The sequence below is a fragment of the Medicago sativa genome, chromosome 8 (assembly GCF_051527215.1).
Source record: "Medicago sativa cultivar Bolivia chromosome 8, Bolivia_mono, whole genome shotgun sequence".
Taxonomy (NCBI): domain Eukaryota; kingdom Viridiplantae; phylum Streptophyta; class Magnoliopsida; order Fabales; family Fabaceae; genus Medicago; species Medicago sativa.
In genome coordinates, this window is record NC_140756.1 from 71108039 (window position 1) to 71128784 (window position 20746).

General features: G+C 32.5%; 1 long non-coding RNA gene and 1 pseudogene across 8 annotated transcripts; both read right to left on the reverse strand.

The window, feature by feature from the left end:
- Positions 1-4843: 4843 nt before the first annotated feature.
- Positions 4844-9339, reverse strand: LOC146901111 (putative receptor-like protein kinase At2g23200 pseudogene; annotated as a pseudogene). 2 transcript variants are annotated; one of them, XR_015022179.1, is made up of 2 exons: positions 6329-9339; positions 4844-5247 (listed from the first exon to the last, which is right to left on the reverse strand). The product of XR_015022179.1 is annotated as a putative receptor-like protein kinase At2g23200 pseudogene, transcript variant X1 (transcript). The 2 variants fall into 2 exon arrangements; XR_015022180.1 differs by lacking the exon at positions 4844-5247 and adding an exon at positions 6007-6160.
- A 977-nt stretch (positions 9340-10316) lies between these two features.
- LOC146901112 (uncharacterized) lies at positions 10317-12796 on the reverse strand. 6 transcript variants are annotated; one of them, XR_015022186.1, is made up of 4 exons: positions 12739-12796; positions 11970-12133; positions 11445-11566; positions 10317-10582 (listed from the first exon to the last, which is right to left on the reverse strand). It is a non-coding gene; the product is annotated as an uncharacterized LOC146901112 (long non-coding RNA). The 6 variants fall into 6 exon arrangements; XR_015022185.1 differs by having other exon boundaries at positions 10317-10672; XR_015022184.1 differs by having other exon boundaries at positions 10317-10675.
- Between the last annotated feature and the right edge of the window lie 7950 nt (positions 12797-20746).

Below are 20746 nucleotides of genomic sequence, written 5' to 3' on the forward strand. Positions count from 1 at the left end.
GGTTCAATGTGGAGGGACAATTTTGAATTAGAAGAGTGAATTATTTTTACCTTGTAAGATGAAATTAACCTTAATCTTATCCTCACAGCACATCCACCAATTCGAAAATCGCAAAGATTCGACCAGTTTGTAGACTGAAACACGTTGATTTGCAACCCTTTGTATGGAAACTGTGGTGTTTAGGAAACCATCGACAGTGACTGGTGGTGGTAATTTAACAATCAAAGAGGAAAGATGTTCTGGTTTAATCTGATATGGTGATTAAGGGTTTTGTCCCATAGCTGATTTGCTTTATAATTTTGGTGTTCTAGTTTGAAATCTCCAGCGGCAGACCAGGAAAAAGCATCACTTTTTTAGGTTTTGCAATTAATGTCTCTGAAAAGAGAAGAGGGCTGAGTATTGGGCTGGAATACCAACTGGGCCTGGGTTTTAATTTTTTTTGTTTGTTACTTAATATGTGGTCCGAAAATGAGGTTTCTTGGAGGGAAATCCATCAATCAAAATTTATATGATCAAAATGAATAAAAATGAGATTTTTCAATTATAAAGTGATTTTCAAATGTAGTTTTCTGATCTACATTGCTAATTTTGATCATTTTTTGTACTTGAACATTTTGCTGATTTGGCATTAGGGGGTTGAGAGATTGACACGTTGGATTAGGATGCTAAAAAATGTAGCTCACTTGTATATTATTAAGATACCCAAAGTTTTTGCAGTAACATTTTTTCAATGTCATTAAAATCCACGTGGCATTGTGACAAGGATGAAATATCATCATACAAAAATGACAATCAAGCACAAAATTGAGTGAGGGGCTACCAAATAAAAAATGGGATAAAATTGGGGGTGGAAATCCCACAACAAATTAAGGGGGTCAAAATCACACAATTAACAAATTTAAGGAGTTAAAAGTGCAATTTAGCCTAAAATCAACTAAAGGATCTTCAAATCACATGACCATTTAGTTCCTCATAGTGGATATGGTTCGTTCTGCAACTAGAATAATGTATTTCTCCATCCTAATTTACAAGAGATCATTTCTCTTCTTCAACTTTGTGATTGTAAGACATCTATTCATTATATTTATAGTAAAGCTAATCGTTTGTGAATATTTTTTAGCAAACAAATACACTCTCTTTCCTTTCAAGGTTATGAGTTCGATGTTGCTTGTCGTGGCCCATCGTTTATTGTCATGGATGATGTTAGGGGTCTTTGTTTATCGAGTAACCCTTGCATAGACACAACGTTAAATAAATTTTACTTGGACGCTCCCATATAGATGATTACATTTAAAAGAGAGTCACATAATTTAATATCGCTTCTCTTTCAAATTTTATCTTTTATGTGTGTGTCTAAATAAAATATATTTGGGGTTGTAACTATGTAAGAGTTGGTCTTGTTTATCACGTTTCGTTCGGAAAAAAAATACTAATTATTTTTATAAAAAAGAAAGAAAGAAAGAAGAAATACTAATATTTTCATTTCCTTTTGAAACAAGAAATACTGATTATTTTCATAAAAAAGAAAGAAAGAAGAAATACTAATATTTTCATTTCCTTTTGAAACAAGCCAGATTCGTCAAGTCAATGTCCTACCATTTTAAAAAAAAATAATGGAAACCACCAATTGAAGATTCTAGCTATCTTGAGCTTTGATGCACCATATGTCGTCCATCAATTGCAAAAAGTGAACAAATGGAATAAAATTTGTAAGGGTACACACACCTCCCATCCCTCTATTGATCCGTACACACTTACACTAGTCAATTGTGCCATAATTCAAGATTTCGACATTTTTTTTTTCTTCTCTTAACTCTAAAAATTTGAGAAAAAGAAATTTCTATACGATTTCCTAGAAAACCCATGTGAAGTAGTATAAGCCTTTTTAATAGCACAAATTCATTCAATTATTTTTGTATCCACAGAATTTTTAAAATAGAGAATCTTTCAATCTTTCCTTTTAAGTGCAATTTGTGAGGATGATGTTAAATTAAGTTCAAATACTCCGTTGGTTTAATCACCCTACCCTAGCATGTTGTTGATTCCTACTCCACTTCCGCACCATAAACTTGGGAACGACATGGACCCTCAGCATTTCCCAATCTAAACCATATTCTGTCAAAAAGATAATTCTCTTTTAGACCTAGTAACCCAAGAGTAAAATCACTATAATTTTTCTTTTTACATGATAGACTTCCCACTAAAAAGTATCTTTATATATACATTTCCTCCACTTGCATATAAAAAGAAGGGTTGGTCTTGCACAAAGTAGAAAATCTATATTTAAATCTCGAATGGAAAGTATATTCATATTTAGTGTCTGATCATGGCTCAAACATGATAATCTAATCTGAAGATAATTTGTGGCAAATCAAAATATAAAACGTTCACATGAATTGATTATGATTCATATTTACTGATAAGTAGACCGACGCTCAAATATAGTGTACGGCGAAAATAAAGTTAAAAGTGCATTGTAGCCTTAATATTGCATAATATTAAAACTACAACAATACTCCTACACTAGGCACAATTTGTCAAACTTTGTGATCAATCTTTTGCACTTTTTGTACACATTTATTTATTTACTTTAGTGGGATACACCGTTCTAACATTTACTATTTTATCGACTCTACTTGTACAACAAGCATGCTTTTACCCAATCTTTTGTTTTTCAAAGATAAATGATAACTTGTCCTTAAAAAAATGACGCATTATTAAGAAACTTAATATAAAAGTCGTACATTCAACTTTATAAAGTTAAAATATTTTGTTTTTTAATATATAATAGACTATGTTAACAAAACTCTTAAAAAGTTATTTAACACACAAAGTCAAGTTTTGGACAGTCTCAATGTGGAACTATATAGGGATGACTGCGCCAGATTATTACCAATTAAACAATTTTAGTCAACAACTCTCTTCATTAGGTCCCACACTCACTACATTACCCCTTAACCGTCCATTTCCCCCCTTCCATACTCTTCCTTCATATGTAAAAGCCTCTTCCCTCTCTTCACTTGGTACCTTGCCCAATACAAGATGCAAAACCAATAATTTTAGCTCCACCCCTTTATTTTGGGTCAATAAAACACTTCAAGGTAACTTCATCACCTTGAAGCCTACCTTGAAGGTGCACAAAAAAATATGAAGTTCTCTATATTACTTTTAGTATTTTTCACAGTGCTTGCTGCTACAAGGCCTTGCTTTGTAAACTCTAGAATCCTTCAATCACCAACAAAGATAGAAAAAACCACTCATGAACCCATCAAAGAGCTTCAACATCTCAAGGCTTCAATGAATAACAGGATTTTGGTTGATAACCAATATCATACCATGACTTCTGGGCCAAGCAGAAGAGGTGCAGGTCACTAACATATAATGTTTCAGTTGATGATTAGCTTACTAGTGTTTGATAATTTTTATTTTCTTGTTTATGGTTTTATTCATATAATATTAGCTTATTTGTACATGTAAAACTATATGTTATGTATGAGAAAGTGTAACTTATGCCTATAAGTATTTAGGTGGTGATATTTTTTTCTTAGGAGACAAAGTCATGTTGGAAAAATATAAATTTGCACATTGTATAACAATTTTTACGCTTGGAATATGTTGAACACTAGCAAGTTCTAGCATTGTTATTGTACAGAATGGTTGAGAGCTCTCAAGTCTCGAGTTTTTACTTATTGGTAAGATTATGTTTTTATTTGCTTTAATTAGTTTATGAGTTTAATTAATATGTAAAATATAATTATATTAAGTTTTGAGATTTTTTACACTTTCAATCAATCGTTTCCTGAAAGAAAAAAAAAAAATCAATCGTAATCGTCAAAGGATAAAATTCGATACCTATATATGATGGTATGAAAAGTATTAGCTCGATGAGCACTAGCATCACAAACTTTTTGACACCATCTTCTTCGTAACAAACAAAGTTTATTACAGAACAAACAAATTATAAACAGTGTTATTAAAATCTTTTCCTTGTGATTTAGACTTACTTCAATTCAAAGTTACCAAACTTGAGTTGGATGTGAAATGAATCTATGCCCGGTTCATACATGTTTATGAATATGTGGTGATGTGATTATAAATGCAAAAACACTCAAAATTTATGATTCTAAGTCATGGAATCAAAAACGAATGTGTTTTTGTACATGTGTGACATAAATTATATAAACCTGTAACAAGGTGATTCAAGTGGTCTTGTTGACTTGTTGTCCAATTATTTTTTAGGAGTCTTAGCTTCTTAATTAAATCAACAAATTATGAAGCCCAGACACTCTTCGAAGTAGGTGTGTCTCGGTGTCGGACACGAGTCGATGTCCAACACAACACCTATGATTATACTAAATTATGTCATTTTCTCAAATTATTATCGATATTATGTGTCGATGGTCGGATCGTATCCGATATCCGTGTATGTGTCCATGCTTCATAGTCAATTAAGTTTTATACCACACATACATCCCATAGTAAGCGGTAGAACTAGGCAGGATTACGATAATGATATTATATGGTTTGATCAATTGAAGTAGGTGCCACCATCACGTAAAAGTAACAAGACTTTTTTTGTTTTGTTCTGCTAACAAGACTTTTAATGTGAAGAAAATCTGATCCACCTATATAAAGAAAATTCAAGTTGAACCCTAAGTTTGTAGTCAGCATAAAAACCGGATTAGTACATGATTGATTGATTAATTAATTAAGGTATATATGTGGTCATGGCACCAGTAAATTCAAACGACCATGGAGAGTGGAGACTGTATGACCATACTGTCAAACCCGTCATAATCATAAATGGTTGACATTTTTCACAGTGCACAAACTTTAAGGTATATTATTAATTATGATTAATATTAATTGGATTAACAGAACTTGTCATGGCCAATTTTCTGTTCTATAGGAGAAAAATAGTAACGATACTTGTAGTTGGTTACCAAAATATGACAAGGTAGTTGACCAGCTTTTGTGACATAATGCAACCTTGGGTCTACAAGTCAATAATAAGGTCTTGTGTCAAATAAAGAGTCAATAATAAGGTCTGTGTTGGCTTAGATTACATGATTCTATTCTCCTTACTTCAAATTCGGAGTGTGCTCCTCTCTAAATCTCACATTCGATTTGTGCCAATAATTCTTATGTTGTGTTGGTTCATACAAGGTTTTGTCCTGACTTCAACTGCGTCCCCCCTAATGGATGGTGGAATTGGTCTTCCAGATTAGTCGATCTTTGAGCTGAAAACTGACTTTCCAAAAAAATAAAAAGTCAAAACTAACTCCTCTAAAGTATTATTCTCATACATACTTACATATTTGTTATGCAATCCCTCCCAAATTTTAGTAACCACTAACCATAGCTCTATTTCTAATTGCATACATGTTTTACTTCTAGCTGTCTAGTTATTTGTATCTTAACATATTTGTTATGCAATCCCTCCCAAATTTTAGTAACCACTAACCATAGCTCTATTTCTAATTGCATACATGTTTTACTTCTAGCTTTCTAGTTATTTGTATCTTAGTTTCTCTCTTAACTTGGCTCACTTGCAATTGCAAACAAGAAATGATAGTATTAAATAAAACAGAAGTGCAATAAAGGTAGGAATTAATAACATCACAAGTGTGAGTTCAAACGAGGTTTATAGCATTTCTTTTCACATAAACAAATATCCTATATGTGTTCATTGAAATATTGGACTGGTTTGCATTCTGGTTTCTAATTTCTATTAGCAGGATAGAAAGAAATGTATTCTGTAGCTGCTAGGCCAACAATGCCACTCTCTTCTCCTTTGGACAAGGTGATTAATTTGTTGGAATCAAAATCAGTCCATAAAAATTCATAATCAATCATGTTAATCACCAAAAATATTATGGAAGCATACTAGAATTAATGATGACTACTAATTAGTTCTGCAATTTGGTCTTCTAGATTAACATGTACTTTTGCTATCTCCATGTCTCCTAATAAAACTAGTCCATTAGAAAAATAGAACTACCATGTAGTCTCAACCTTTAAGTACTTTATATAACTTTTTATTAGGCTCAACCTTCAGCAACAATCCACAATATGTACTTATACTAGTTTATACCATTGTTGGCCCTTGTAGAATATATGCATTGGTGTAAGCAATCAAACAATGCTGTATATAATGCACCTAATTACCAACAATTTATTTCAAGCATCAGAAATATACACAATCATCATCAATAATTTTACAATTAAGAATAAACCAGCAGCCATAATAACTAAGGATGTAAAAATACAAGGAAACAAGGACAAACAGAGAAGAGAGACATTTAATAAGAACAGCTGCTCCACTTACATGAGACACTTGAAAGTTGATCATTGTGTCTTGAAGGACATGACATGAAAATCTATCTGGCATCATCAAGGTTCAACCGAGAGAAAACAGAATGTGCTGCACCATCAGATTCATCCATAACCCTCCCAATAGACATAGACATGTCATCCACTTCACTCAGTGTAGACAGAGAAGGCAAACGGCGAACATTGGGCAATTGAATTGATACAGAAGCACTGTTGGAACCGTCTTCATGTGGTTCTCTATGTATCGCACCTCTCTGAAGCTGCAAAGAATATTCCAAGTCCCACAAAACATCACCCATTGAAGGCCTGTCACAACCATCATCTTGTAAGCATTTTTCAACTATCTCACTAAACTTTCTAAGTGAGTTTGGATCAATTTGTCCCTTGATGGAAGGATCAATGATATCTTCCAATAGCCCTTTATCTTTGCAAAAAATTCCCCACTGAGCTAAGTTCACCTGTTCCCTTGGAAGCGACGGTTCAATGGCTGGCCTTGCACACAAAACTTCAAGTAGAACCACGCCGAATGAATACACATCGGATTTCTCTGTGAGTTGTTGTGATCTAAAGTACTCAGGATCGAGATATCCGAAAGTTCCCTTAACACCTGTGCTGACATAAGAATGCTGATCAAGAGGACCAGTTCTTGAGAGACCAAAATCAGCAACTTTAGCTACAAGACACTCATCAAGCAATATGTTTGTGGATTTCACGTCGCGGTGAATGATTCCACCAGCTGCTCCTTTGTGAAGGTAATGAAGACCCCTAGCAGCACCAATACAAATTTCAAGCCTTTGCTTCCAAGTCAAGAAACTAGGCAAATTTGCACCGTACAAACTATCTTTAAGTGTCCCCTTTTCCATGTACTCATAAACAAGTATCATCTCATACCTTTCATCACAATACCCAATTAAGGAAACAAGGTGTCGATGACGAATCTTTGACAAAACCATTATCTCAGTCTGAAATTCAGGTAGTCCTTGACCTGACCCTGGCTCACTTCTTTTCACTGCTACACTAACTCCATTCCTGAGAACTCCCTTATAAACAATTCCAAAACCACCCTTTCCAATTATCCTCTTCGCATCAAAGTTATCCGTTGCGAATTGAAGATCAAGCAAGGGGATTTTCAATCCGAGGTTTATGTTAGGTAAAGGTGAGCCTTGAATTGTTGTTGCATCAGTTAATCTGCTGTGAGAACTCCCTCCTCTGGCTGCTGGAATCGGCAACCATTCAGAATTCTCAACGGACCTTTGTTTCCTGATTTTACTAATCCAAAGAAACAAAACCACCACAACAGAAACCAAAGCTAAACCTCCACCAACGATCAAACCCACCACCACAGGAAGACTAACCTTTGAATCCATATCATCTGGGGGAATTTCACTAGATTGTTCAATCACTTCCATTAGTTCTAGCCCATTTAAAAATGCATTCGGTTTGGCAGATATTTCCGTATCATTAATAGGTATAATTGTAACCTTCAATAGCCCAGAGCCATCGGAACGAACCACAAAATCATAATGATAAGGAGAAGACACATCTGTGTAATTATTTATAGGCATAACATACTGGTCATAAATGTAAAGATTAAAGGTTGTAAGTAGACCCTGTGGATTAAAATTGTCGCAAAAGTGAAGCCTAAGGAAATGATCAGTATTCTTCTCCTCCACAGGAACACTCCAAGTTATGTTTAAACCTTTAGAACCGTTTTTACTCTCTTTAGCAGTTTGATAAACAATATCTGGAGCAATATATATATTTGAGTATATACCATCAATTATATCATTTTCAATGCTTTTAATACCTGCAAAAGAGGGACTATTCTGAGCGTTTTGTGGAGTAGTTATATAACTGTCATCAGGTAACCATTCTCTCCATAAAGTATCGGTTCCTCTATCGACTGTTTGGCCACCGACGTTAAGACGATGTTTGGTTTCCAAAGCTCGTGAGAGTAAATTATGGCCATAATGAAATAGGCCTCGTTCAGTTGATTGATTGTAATTGAAACGCACGATTGATTCGGGGATTAAATGAACAGGGAGCATAAAGAGTTCTATTGCATTAACAAATGCAAATGATGATGTTTGAGGTGTGAAAGTGATTGTGAATCTTTTTCTGATGATTTTAACGTAATACTCTTTTACTAAAGGAGAGTTGGTGGTGTTTTTAGCATCGAAATTAGTTAACAGAAGGAAACCGGGAACGGAAATGTTGAATTTGGCAGTGGAAAGGTTAGTTGGTGAAGAGAATGAAAAGAAATGGAAACGTACCATGTAGGTGTTGTTTGAGATGGTATTGAATTTGTACCAAGATTCAGAATGGAAAATCCTTGTAGTTTGGTAGAGAGGTGAAGGAACTGATGATTGATTTGTTTCTATGGAGCTTTTGCTGAAACTTGTTTTAGGGTAAATATGACGTTGAGATTCTCCTATATAAACTTTGTTACTTTCATTAGTAACATTGTTATGTGATCCACAACTGATGAAGTAACCTTGTTCATTGTATCCGATAGAGGGGAAGTATAATGATGAGAATTGAAGAAGAAAAATATGTAAAATGATAGAGTTTTGAACTGCCATTGGGAGAGGAAAATTATGTTTGTCTCATCATTTTTTTAAGCTGTGATGACTGCTATTCATAGAAGTTTGTACAAGTAGGGAGTGAGTGGGTTTCAGTGCAGTCGAAATCAACTCCAGTCATATAGTCGATAAGCTCGAGACCGTTTGATCAAGATTGGATATCCAAATTTAAAACTCAAAACTTTATATTAAACAGAAAATCAAAAACTGTTTTGAGATTTGAACCGTCCGATAAAGATTGGACGGTTCTGAGGTGCCGACTGCACCTGACTGCATAATAATGTGACTGCACTTGATCCAATTTCGAGTAGGGAGGGAGAAACGAAGGAGAACCAATAAAGAATGGAGTAAAGATAAGAGGAAGACTTTATCTTTCAAAAAAAGAGGAAGACTTTATCTAAGGAGAACCAATGTGGACTGTGGTTCTTTGAATTTTCTTCTTCTTTGTTTGTTTCTCCTTTTAATTTTCCTTTTATTTAATATTTGGAAGTTGATTTATCAATGGAACTACATTTAATTTTCTCCTTTGTTTGTTTCTTCCTTGTGCTAATAACTTATTTATTTAAATGCTGCGGAAAATGAATTAAGAGGCTGCTAATAATGCAGCCAAAATAAGGCACTGGAGTAGAGTCTAAATATCTCTCCTGGGGCATGGAAATTTCCAAAGTGGCATGATTTGTCCTGACGTTCTTATAATGGAACTAGATTGTCTACCCGTGCTGCCGCACGGGTCATATATGGTTAGAAACATTAACTGAAATTCATTATCATATGTCCGACGAAATTAATACATATTGTCTGACAGAACGATGTGTTTTGACTTAATGTGATTATTTGACAAACGACAGTCATAAGTTCAAAGTCCGACGAAATTAATACATATTGTCTGACAGAACGATGTGTTTTGACTTAATGTGATTATTTGACAAACGACAGTCATAAGTTCAAAAATATGTAAATACAATAGACATACATAACCATCAATATCCGGCCTATGCTACTCCACCCTCAATTTAAATACATCAATTCAAAGCAAATTGACTAACATAGTTGGCTTGTATCTACCGCAAAATCGGCTAGCATCAGCAACAATTCACCTGACAACATTAAAAAACATATATATTGCACAAACATCAGTGTATTTATAACAGGTCTGTATATCAAATTGCAGGTAATTACTCAATTAACAACATATTGGTTTCACAATATAACAAACCAAGTGTTCCCTCGGCTATAATAGAGATATGTAAGTTATATTACATATTTCCATTGGAGTTAAATACTCCCTCCGGTCTTTATTATTAGAAAATTTAGAAAAAAAATGGTCTTATTTATAAGAAAATGTCACAAATCTAAAACGAACATCTTCTAAACATATTTGGTTTATTATAAAACAAAATATGCTTAAAATAGTATAGTACCACATTTTTCTTGCCATGGTCAAATAGGAAATACATAATCTAGAGAATATACAAAACTCCCTCTTTTTGGGTACATAATCAAAACTCCTTTATCATTGAAATCAATAAAACATTGTTGTTGTGATAATGTTAAATTGACTGGTACAAAAGTCCAAAAGCATAGAGCTTCATGTTAAATTTTAAATCCAACTTCTTGCCTTTTAACTTGCTCGCTTGATTTTGTGGATGTCATGACCTCACAAAGTGCTGCAAAAAAATATCATACATTGAGCATAGGATCCATGGAATGATATTTTTCATTTCTACCTAGTCTTTCACTTTCTATAGGTTAAGGTCCTGCTGGCAGCACAAAAGTAAGTATAAGCATCGATTGTAAAAGGAGTTAAATATGATATGATACAAATGGCAATAAATATTATCCACACAAATTTCATTGGTGAAATCATGAATGGTTAATAACCATGATATTTAATTGTACATATTCTTTTTTTCAGCTATCTAACCATTCATAATAAATTGAACCTTGAAATACAACAGTGAAGTTGCTCTTAGTAAAAAAAAAAAAATCAAAATATACACAAATGACCTAAAAGACTACAATTATGTTTGTTGAACGCAAAATGTCAAAGATAATCACAACATTATAGGTATATATTAATCAAATCTGATGGAAAATAAAAGAACATTTACGATCAGCCTTATCATTAACCATAAATCTGGTTTTCCTAGATGAATTTCACCACAATTATTTTAGATTTGGTCTCAATGAACCTGAATCAAACAACACTACTCAAAAGCTAATGTTAATAATATAGAACCAAAACTTAGTATAATCAAGCAAGATTAAAACTTTTCACATGCATCTTTTTCTCACATACACACACATCGTTGTGAGAAGACTTCAAAATAGAAAGGAGAAGAAATATAGAACTAAAATTTATGGAGTACCACTTAGATTTCAGACAAAGGAAGAAACTCTTCAACTATCAAGTTAATTTCAAATTTCAGTTAGTGTATAGAACCCCTATTAAACAATAGCCACAACATTTAAATCAGAGACATGTAACTACTGTTTGCTCAGAGAGAATGCAGTCTAATAGCAACTTACAAATCTGAGGTACGTAACCATTGCTGCTAGTTCCTCTTGCATAAGATGTAGCAGTTCCAATTAAAGCTTGTACTTGACCTTCCATCCCCTATTCATGTGATTTGGCAGCAAGAATACCTCTCCTAAACAACATTCAACACATACAAATTAGAGTAATAAGTTGCAACACTTGGATTGCAAGGAGTTTGAACCTGAGAAACTAAAACTTATTCAACACTTGTTCACCAAATGTTAAAAGACTTAATGACTTTGTAAAACCTGTAAAATAGACACAATGACAGAACCTTTGCTGTTCAAAAATCGAAATAGTTTAGAAACTGCTATTGTGACTTTTGAAAAAGTCGCACATTTAAGAAACAGAAACTGCTAGCCATAAAACATAATAGTGCTTATTTCCATTGACAATTACAATATTTTCAAATCCTTTTTTAAAATAAAATAAAAAATTAAATCCTCATACTGACACTTCAAATTTCCAATATAAAATAATTCACCCATATAATATATGGAATTTTGATAACATACATGTTCACCTATAAGAAAAACTTTATGATCAACTTGTGTTTCCTCTTCAAGAGAACCTCTTATCTCTCTCTCAATCACTTGCTTCTGACCTCTATTTTTGTGTTTGAGTCGTAATGCGCTGTTTTCATCTCGTTGAAAGACCAACACAGATTCTTCATTATCAGCTGTGAAAACATATTAACATAGAAAAATCAACAGAGCAGCTATGCCAGCCATCGCAAGGAATATGCAACAACACATACAAATGGTAGAATAACTACTAATAAAAGATTCTTAGGGCCAACCCTGAAAGTAGTAAAAGAGAAGCTAGCCATGAATAATATAATCAAATGATAGAGGTTGAATGTATTGATTGTACTAACTAAACCCAACCAATTCATATAAAAATTCAATCGACAATTAAACTTTTTTCATTGAAAATAAAAAAGAAAACCTCAAATAAAGACACAAACTTAGAGACAAACACACACGCCCTATGGATAAAGAAGTAGTGTACAACATGGTTACAAAAAAGCCTAAACACCATAATTAATATCACCTTATGGGAACGCAGTCCACAATACACTTTTAATTAATAATTTTAGAAGAATTTCAAAATAAATACCACCTTATAAGATCTCATTGATGAAGGAGATCAAGATTTGACCAGAAAATGAAGCTTTGATTTTTATAATTTTCAATTCCAATAACCGATACAGACACACTTGCGTTGCTCCAATGCAATCCAAAATTGATATACATAGGACAATTGATTGCATTAGCAAAGTACCTTGGTGAGAAGACATTATCTTACAACTGCAACTGAATGCCCCTTTACCACAACTGTCGCTTGAACCTCTACTTAAACTTTTCATTAGGCTTCTCTGAAAACTTGAGGAACTAACTTCTGAAAAATAAAAAAGAAATGATTGAGAAAGTTATACTTAGTCTACAGATCTTACGCTACCATAACTGAGTATTTAATCGAAACAAACTAAAAAAGAACATTAAAACCTTTAAAATAAAATGCATTTGAGATATATTTGAAATGTGTTATTCTCTTAAGATTTAAATAAGAGTTAAAACAAATTTACATAACATTGTTTTTCAAGTTTCAGTAATCACCTTAGCAGCCACATTTGAAACAATATATCTACACACATCAATGTAAAGAAAAAACAACCAAATGCAAAAATCACTAAATCATGTAAAAAAAAAAAAAGAGATAAAAATCAATTGAAAGCAAAACAAATCTACACACATCAATATGGATATTTTTTTCCTAAACCATAAACGAAAAACTGCTTCTATGTAATGAAACTGTAATCAAACAAAATTTATGATTGATTGAACCTCTATGCAGAAAACTACAAAATCAGAATTGGTCAGACCCAGTATGAAATTTTTTGGGGGAAAACAGAATTGTTACCACTCTTGTAGTTTACCTTCGTCATTCTTTCTTCAGCAGTTGCAAAATATTAGAAACGTGGAAAACCCAAACAGAAGCAGCACCACTAACCTCCTTCTTAGGAGAGAGATCCGAGAGACAGAGAGAGAAAGAGTGGAGAGAACATGAAGATGATTGAAGAATCAATATTGAGAGAGAGAGAGAGAGAGAGATGGGGATGAGCTCTGTCAATAGAGAGAATAGATTAGGGTGAAGAAGAGATGAGTTGAAATGGGGTAATTTGAAATTTCAAATTATTCTTGTGAGTTGTGCGTGACAGTATAGGGTTAAGTGAATTCACACTGAATAGGGTTAAAGAGGTTTGGTGCCATTCCAATTCTATCATTGGTAATACAGCCGCACTCCATTAATTAAATGCAATATTGGAGCCCACAATTAAGGAGATCTATGGCTAATAAGCACTGGCGCCATATGCTTGATGTTTTAGGTCCTTAAATGCTACTTGTGATATATGTGCTCATCATCTTGATTGAAGATCAACGGCTGAAATTGATTGGAGCCAAAAAAGTAGGGTTAGGGGTTGGGAATTAGGGTAAGCATGTTTGCTAGGATTAGATATAAAGGATATAGCATAATTTTGTGGTTCCAAATCCAACTGCCGATACTTCTTTGGGTGCATTTGATGTGTTAAAAGATATGAACATGATAGAACAGCACAAAACATAAAAGCACAACAAAAACTAGAAAAACATAAACTCTTTTAGGCAAATTCTATGGTACACTCATCAATTTGAGTGTACCAGTACACCAAATTATCAAATTAATATCAAAACAAGTTGTTTTTTTTAAGAAAAAGAATTGTTTTCAATCATTAACAATTACAATAATTAGATCTTATTTACCAAAAGTGTCGATGAAATAAAATTTACTTTTTTTTTTAATTTTTGTTACATATAACAAAAAATATTGATTATTTTTTATAAGAAAATGTTAAAAATTTAATATGATTCTTATAAACAATAAAATAATGTTTTTTCTTATAAAATGATGTTTTATAAAATATAAATATTGTTAAATAACTCTTTATTTCATAAAATGATTGTTAAATTATAAATTTTTGAAGCAGGAGTACCGGTACACCTCAATTTATGAGGTGTACCGTAGAAGTTCCCAAACTTTTATAGTATTGAACAATATTTTGTTTTATAGATTTTTATCGATAAAAGACTATTTTGGTATTTTAGATAGACAAAAAGTTGTGTCATTATTTAGGTAGAGACATGAATTTCAGTTTTTTCTTGTCGCTACCCGCTAGTTTGTGTTGTCCATGGAACAGTTTTACAATCAAACATGAGGAATGCTAGCAACACTCATTTTTCAACACTCTCTCTAGCACTCACTTTTTTATTGGATGAAATTCATGTATGTCCCACTACTTTGTGTGGGTTCAATTTTCAAAATGTAAACTCACAATGATTTAAACCAATAGGATGGTGAGTATTAGAGAGAATGTTTAAAAGAGAGTGTTGCTGACATTACTCATCAAACATTGCACAAGACAAAATTTAATCGATAATGGTGCTATTGTTATATTGGATCGTAACTAAATAAACTTTGTTAGATTTAAGTTCCGCCTTGCCAACAAAATTTAAAGTCTAAATTTGATCTTTTAAAAAGCAGACATGAATCGTTAGCATACGTAAAAACTTATTTCATATACACATATTTAAATAAATAATATAGTCTATGTTCAAGAACTAGATTTTAAATAAATAATACTGGTCTATGTTTAACAACTAGATTAATAAGCTAATAGACTAATGTGAATGAGCTTCACTTTGATATTTAACAAAATTTGAGTGAGTTTGACGATGGATAATATCATATTTCAATTCTAGTTTATAATAATATTTTTAATATAAAAAAATAAAAATTAATGTAGGTTAATAAGATGAAGTCGCAAAAAAGTTAGTAAATTTCCTAAAGAAAAGTTAGTAAATTGATAATTTTATCTAAACTTGAAGTCCTAATATGAGAACAGTAGTAATAAAAAAAATATTATTCATATTTTATTTTTTAGAGAGAATTATTCGTTACTACGGCCCAGGAATAAAAACGTCGTCTAGGCGTTCCTTGTTGCTCCGATCTCCTCGATGCCTAGGACGTTGTCTGGGCTAAGAACCATAGTTAATTGATGTTTTCATTTGGTTGTTTTTTTCCTTGTTGTTAATACCGGCAAGACCAGCCAGATGATGTCTGCTGGTTGGTAGTGAGAGGACTCGTAGTACCTACATACCAAAAAGAAACGGAGGCATTGATTAAAAAAATAATCATTTGTTTTGCGCTTTATATTTAAAGCAAGCAACTTCATCCTTGATGATGGCCGATATATTCTTATGTAGATCGATATGGGCATAATAGACATTTTTTTAAAGGAATAATAGACATTTTTTAAGGAGAATAATAGACATTTTTAAAGACATGTTGAACCGTCAATTTATTCCTAAGGGTTTGGAAGCCCTCCATAAGGTCAAGGAGCCCTCCTAAAGGGCCCACGGGGCCTAGGCGCGCTCTTGCATGGGCGCCGCCTCAATCAGCTTCTAGAAGCCTCTAGAGCTCGATAAAAAGACTCAAAAATCCCCATTGCTTGGGAGTTAAGTCACAAGAAACCAAGCCATTACCCCCTTGAGAGCTCTCTGAAGGCATTACCAATATAGTATTAAACCCTAATATCTGATAGGGTTAAATATGTTTTTGGTCCCTATAAAATTGCGACCTTCTAAGTTTAGTCCTTACTTAATTTTAATAGCTTTTTTAATCCCTAAAAAAAAAATTTACTTATAATTTTAGTCCCTGCTAAAATAAAATTTGTTTAATTATCCTTAAACTCTTAAATTTTTTAACGATTCTTTTTATACAAGTTTAGAACACTATGACAGGTTCATTTACTAAAATCTATAATTTTTTAACAGGAAATAAATTAAATATGAATTTTTTAAAACGACAAAAGTTTAAGATATAAGTAACAAAAATATGGACGTAGAAATCAAATTTTTGCGATATTTTTTTCGGAGGACCTTTTAATAACGTTCTTAACACGCCTGTAAAAAATTGTTGAAAAACTTAAGAGTTTAAGCATAAATTAAACAAATTTGGAATGAGTAAGGACTAATATTGAGTGCAGAAATTTTTTGTAGGGATTAAAAATGCTATTAAAATTAAGTAAGGACTAAACTTACAAGGTCGCAATTTTGTAGGGACCAAAAACATAATTAACCCTATCTGATATTGTACTTATTGCAAGTACACCTGACTTTATAGCTAAATATGTTCCTACAAAAATAAAAATTAATCTTCTCTATTTAAAAATAAAGTCTGACTTAACCTAAACCTAATCTAAATTATAATGTAGATTCATGTCGGTCAATCTAAATTATTCCCAACTCTAATGAAGGTGAGAGATTGGTATTGAACACTACAATCTAAAATGTATGAGACACACGAGGTAGGTTTCCTTTAACTGAATTTTCTTTAGGGTTAATACCCCTTTTAGTCCCTGTAATATGAGCGAATTCCGGTTTTAGTCCCTGTAAAAAAAAAGTTTAGATTCTGTCCCTGTCAGCAGAATCTATCTATGTGTCATGCTGACTGTGTGATTTTAATATTTTTTTAATCCACTTAGAATTTATAATTATTTTCAATATTTAAAATTCAAATACAAAAATTAAAAAAACAAAAAAAATATTCAGTCCCTCTCATCTCTCTCTCTCACTGAACTTCATCTTCTCCCTCCCTCATCACATCTTCTCCCTCCCTCGCGTACCATCCACAAACCGCCGTCTCCAGTTCAGTTCGCACAACCACCGTCAAACAGCAACCCACAACCCAGATTCGTTACTAGGAAGAAGGGGGAATTCAAAACCCACAACCCACATCCAAGATTCAAATGAAGAAGGGGGAATTCGAAACCCTAAATTTCATACATGCACAACCCACTGGATCCTTCAAACACAAAAGCTTGTTATCTTTCACTAAACCCTAACTTTAATTTCGAATCAATCATTGCCATGGCCAAGAAACGAAAGCTTCGATCTTCTAAACCTGAACCCACCGTTTCGGAGCAGGCTGTGACGGCGGAAGCTAACGGTGGTGGGGAAAACAATGACAACGAAGAAGAAGAGGAAAATGGTATTTGTTGATTGCGAGCACTTCTTTCACTTTCTCTTCCTCTTGAAAGCTTGTTCCATTGTTTTGTGAATGTTTTGGTGGTTGAATAGTTGGTACAGAATCTGTACTACAGATGAGGTTGGGGCTTTATTACAGCTCACACGCCCAGGAAAAAAACTAAGAGAAGGAACACGGATTTGGAAATATTGCGATTTATTTAGGAATATGAACAGAGAAGGAACACGGATCTGGAGGAGATTTGAGAGCTTGAGAAGGATTGCAGCTTATAAGCTTTTCAATTTGAGTGTTTCATGTTTCAGCAATTTGGAAGATTTTAAGAGTTTCAAATATTAAGAAGATGGGTTTAATTAGAAAGTGAACATAATGTCAAGGTGATTGGAAAGAAAGAAGCAAAACAAATTACCCAGATCCTTCAACCAGATCCTTGTGCAAACGAATTAAGTTTTTTTATTTAATTTTGAAATAATAATTAATTTTGTAATTTTGAAATAATAATAATAATAATTATTTTCTGTCAAAAAAAGAAATAATAATAATTATTTATCCAAGTGGCATCTGTTTTTAATTAAAAAAAATGAAAACAAAAATAATTTCCCAGTCAGCGTGACACGTCAGCAGATTCTGCTGACAAGTTCAACTGAGGGACCAAAAGTGGAAGAATTTGAAATGTCAGGGACAGAATCTAAACTTTTTTTTTACAGGGACTAAAATCGAAATTCACTCATATTACAGGGACTAAAATGGGTATTAACCCTTTTCTTTATATGCAAGAGTCTGGGAGTCATGTCTCTCACCACTTGCATGAATTAATTTTTTATTATTGGGTTAATATGTTTTTACCCCCTGTAATATAGGCGAGTTCCGGTTTTCTCCCCTGTAAAAAAGATTCTTTCGATTCCAACCCTGTAATATAAAGATTCCGTCAAAAACCCCCCTGAGCACATTTGAGACCCCCCAGCTGATGACGTGGCTTGCTGACTGTATAATTAATTTTATTTTTTATTTTTTTATAGGGTACACGTGGCATTTGTAATTTTTTTTTATGTCTTTACCCCCTGTAATTTAGGCGAGTTCCAGTTTTACCCCCTGTAAAAATTTTAAAAATAAAAAATAAAATATGGAAAATTTAAAAAATAATTATTTTTTAAAAAAATGCTGGAAAATTAATAAAAATTGAAAATAATGAAAAATACAAAAAAATTAAAAATATGGAAAAAAATTTCGCATGACATGTGTGTATATATATACCACATCATTAAATCATTTTAATAATAAAAATTAAAAACTGAAAATCTTTTAAAAATAAAAAAAAAATCAGATTATTTTTTTAAAAAAATAAAAGATTGATTTTATTTTAAATTTTAAAAATAACAAAAAATCAGATTATTTTTTTCGAAAAATAAAATAAAAAAGCAGAAAAGACATCTAGATTTTTTTTGAAATTTAAAAAATTGTAAAAAAGTTCGGATTTTTTTTGAAATTTAGAAGATATTTAAAAATACTGAAATTTAATTTTCAAAATAAAAAAGTTTAGATTTTTTTGCGAAATAAAAAAACTGGAAAATATTTTAAATTTTAAAAATCTGGATATATATTTTTTTAAAATCCAATTACAATATGAAAATTAAATTTAAAAAATCATATAATCTGAAGAAAAAAATTGATTTTAGTTTAATTAAAAATTTAGAAAAAAAAATCTGAGAAGCTTGAATTACATAGGAATATTTTTGTAAAAAGAATTATTAATGCGTGTAAAATTTTAAAAAGTGTCCGCTTACACTCAGGTTCATCGAGCTCGAAAGAGCTTTATGCTTGCTGCTTGAGCAGGGAGTTGTTGACACTTGGGTTTGTTATTGTGTTGGAAGTCAATCCATTCGCTAAAATTAAATCCTAATTGTTTTTGACAAATGTTCACTGTTCATATTTTTTTTTTTGTAATCTGGTTTCGTTCCCGTACGCGGGTTCGCTATGTTATGCTCATGATTAGTGAATTTTTGTTAGGATATTTTAGGACTGTTTCGCTTGGTCTGATTTATAATGATGTATGCCCGTTTTGGGTTTTACTTGGGTTAGGTTTTATGTCCCCCCAGTCTCTGTATCTCTCTCTTTTTTTTTTTTTAATGTATTTTTCTTTTTACTTAAAAAAAAAATTTAAAAAGTGTCTTATTTAAGAGACATTAAAATTTAAAAAGTGAGTACCTCAAGTTGCTCTTCCAATGTCTTTTGAGCTTCGCAAAAAAATCTAAACTTTTTTATTTTGAAAATTAAATTCCAGTATTTTTAAACATCTTCTAAATTTCGAAAAAAATCCGAACTTTTTTATAATTTTTAAAATTTCAAAAAAAATCTATTTTTTCATTTTATTATTTTTTTAAATTTACCAGATTTTATTTTTTATTTTTAAAATTTTTACAGGGGGTAAAACTGGAACTCGCCTAAATTACAGGGGGGTAAAGACATAAAAAAAATTACAAATGCCACGTGTACCCTATAAAAAAATAAAAAATAAAATTAATTATACAGTCAGCAAGCCACGTCAGCAGACAAAGGTGACTCAGCGCGCCACGTCATCAGCTGGGGGGTCTCAAATGTGCTCAGGGGGGTTTTCGACGGAATCTTTATATTACAGGGTTGGAATCAAAAGAATCTTTTTTACAGGGGGAAAACCGTAACTCGCCTATATTACAGGGGGTAAAAACGTATTAACCCTTTATTATTTTATTTACTTTTTGACAATGTGCGTTAATCCATTATTGCGACTTGCGTTAGTTTCTCTCTTAACTTTGCTCACCTGCAAGTAGGAAATGGTGATGATAAATAAAACAGAATTGCAATAAAGATATAGGAATTAATAACATCACAATTCACAAGGTGAGCCCAAACGAGATGTATAGCATTGAGTCCTGCTCTTTACCCAAACAGTTTTGCTCACTCCCAAAGTAAATTACACATATGACCCTACGCAACTTAACTTGCGCAAGTACAAATCGTACGTAACTTAAGTTACGTAGCGCAACTTAACTCATGCTAGTACAAAATATCATGTGACTTAAGTCACGCTACGTGACTTAAGTCACGCAAAAAAAAAAAACACACTGACTCCCAGCGTGAGTTAACTCACGCTGGTTTGCTTTCATGCAATCCACAATATTTTGTTTGCTCTTATTAGTCTGTTGTCCACTTATTTGGTTTGCTCTTATAA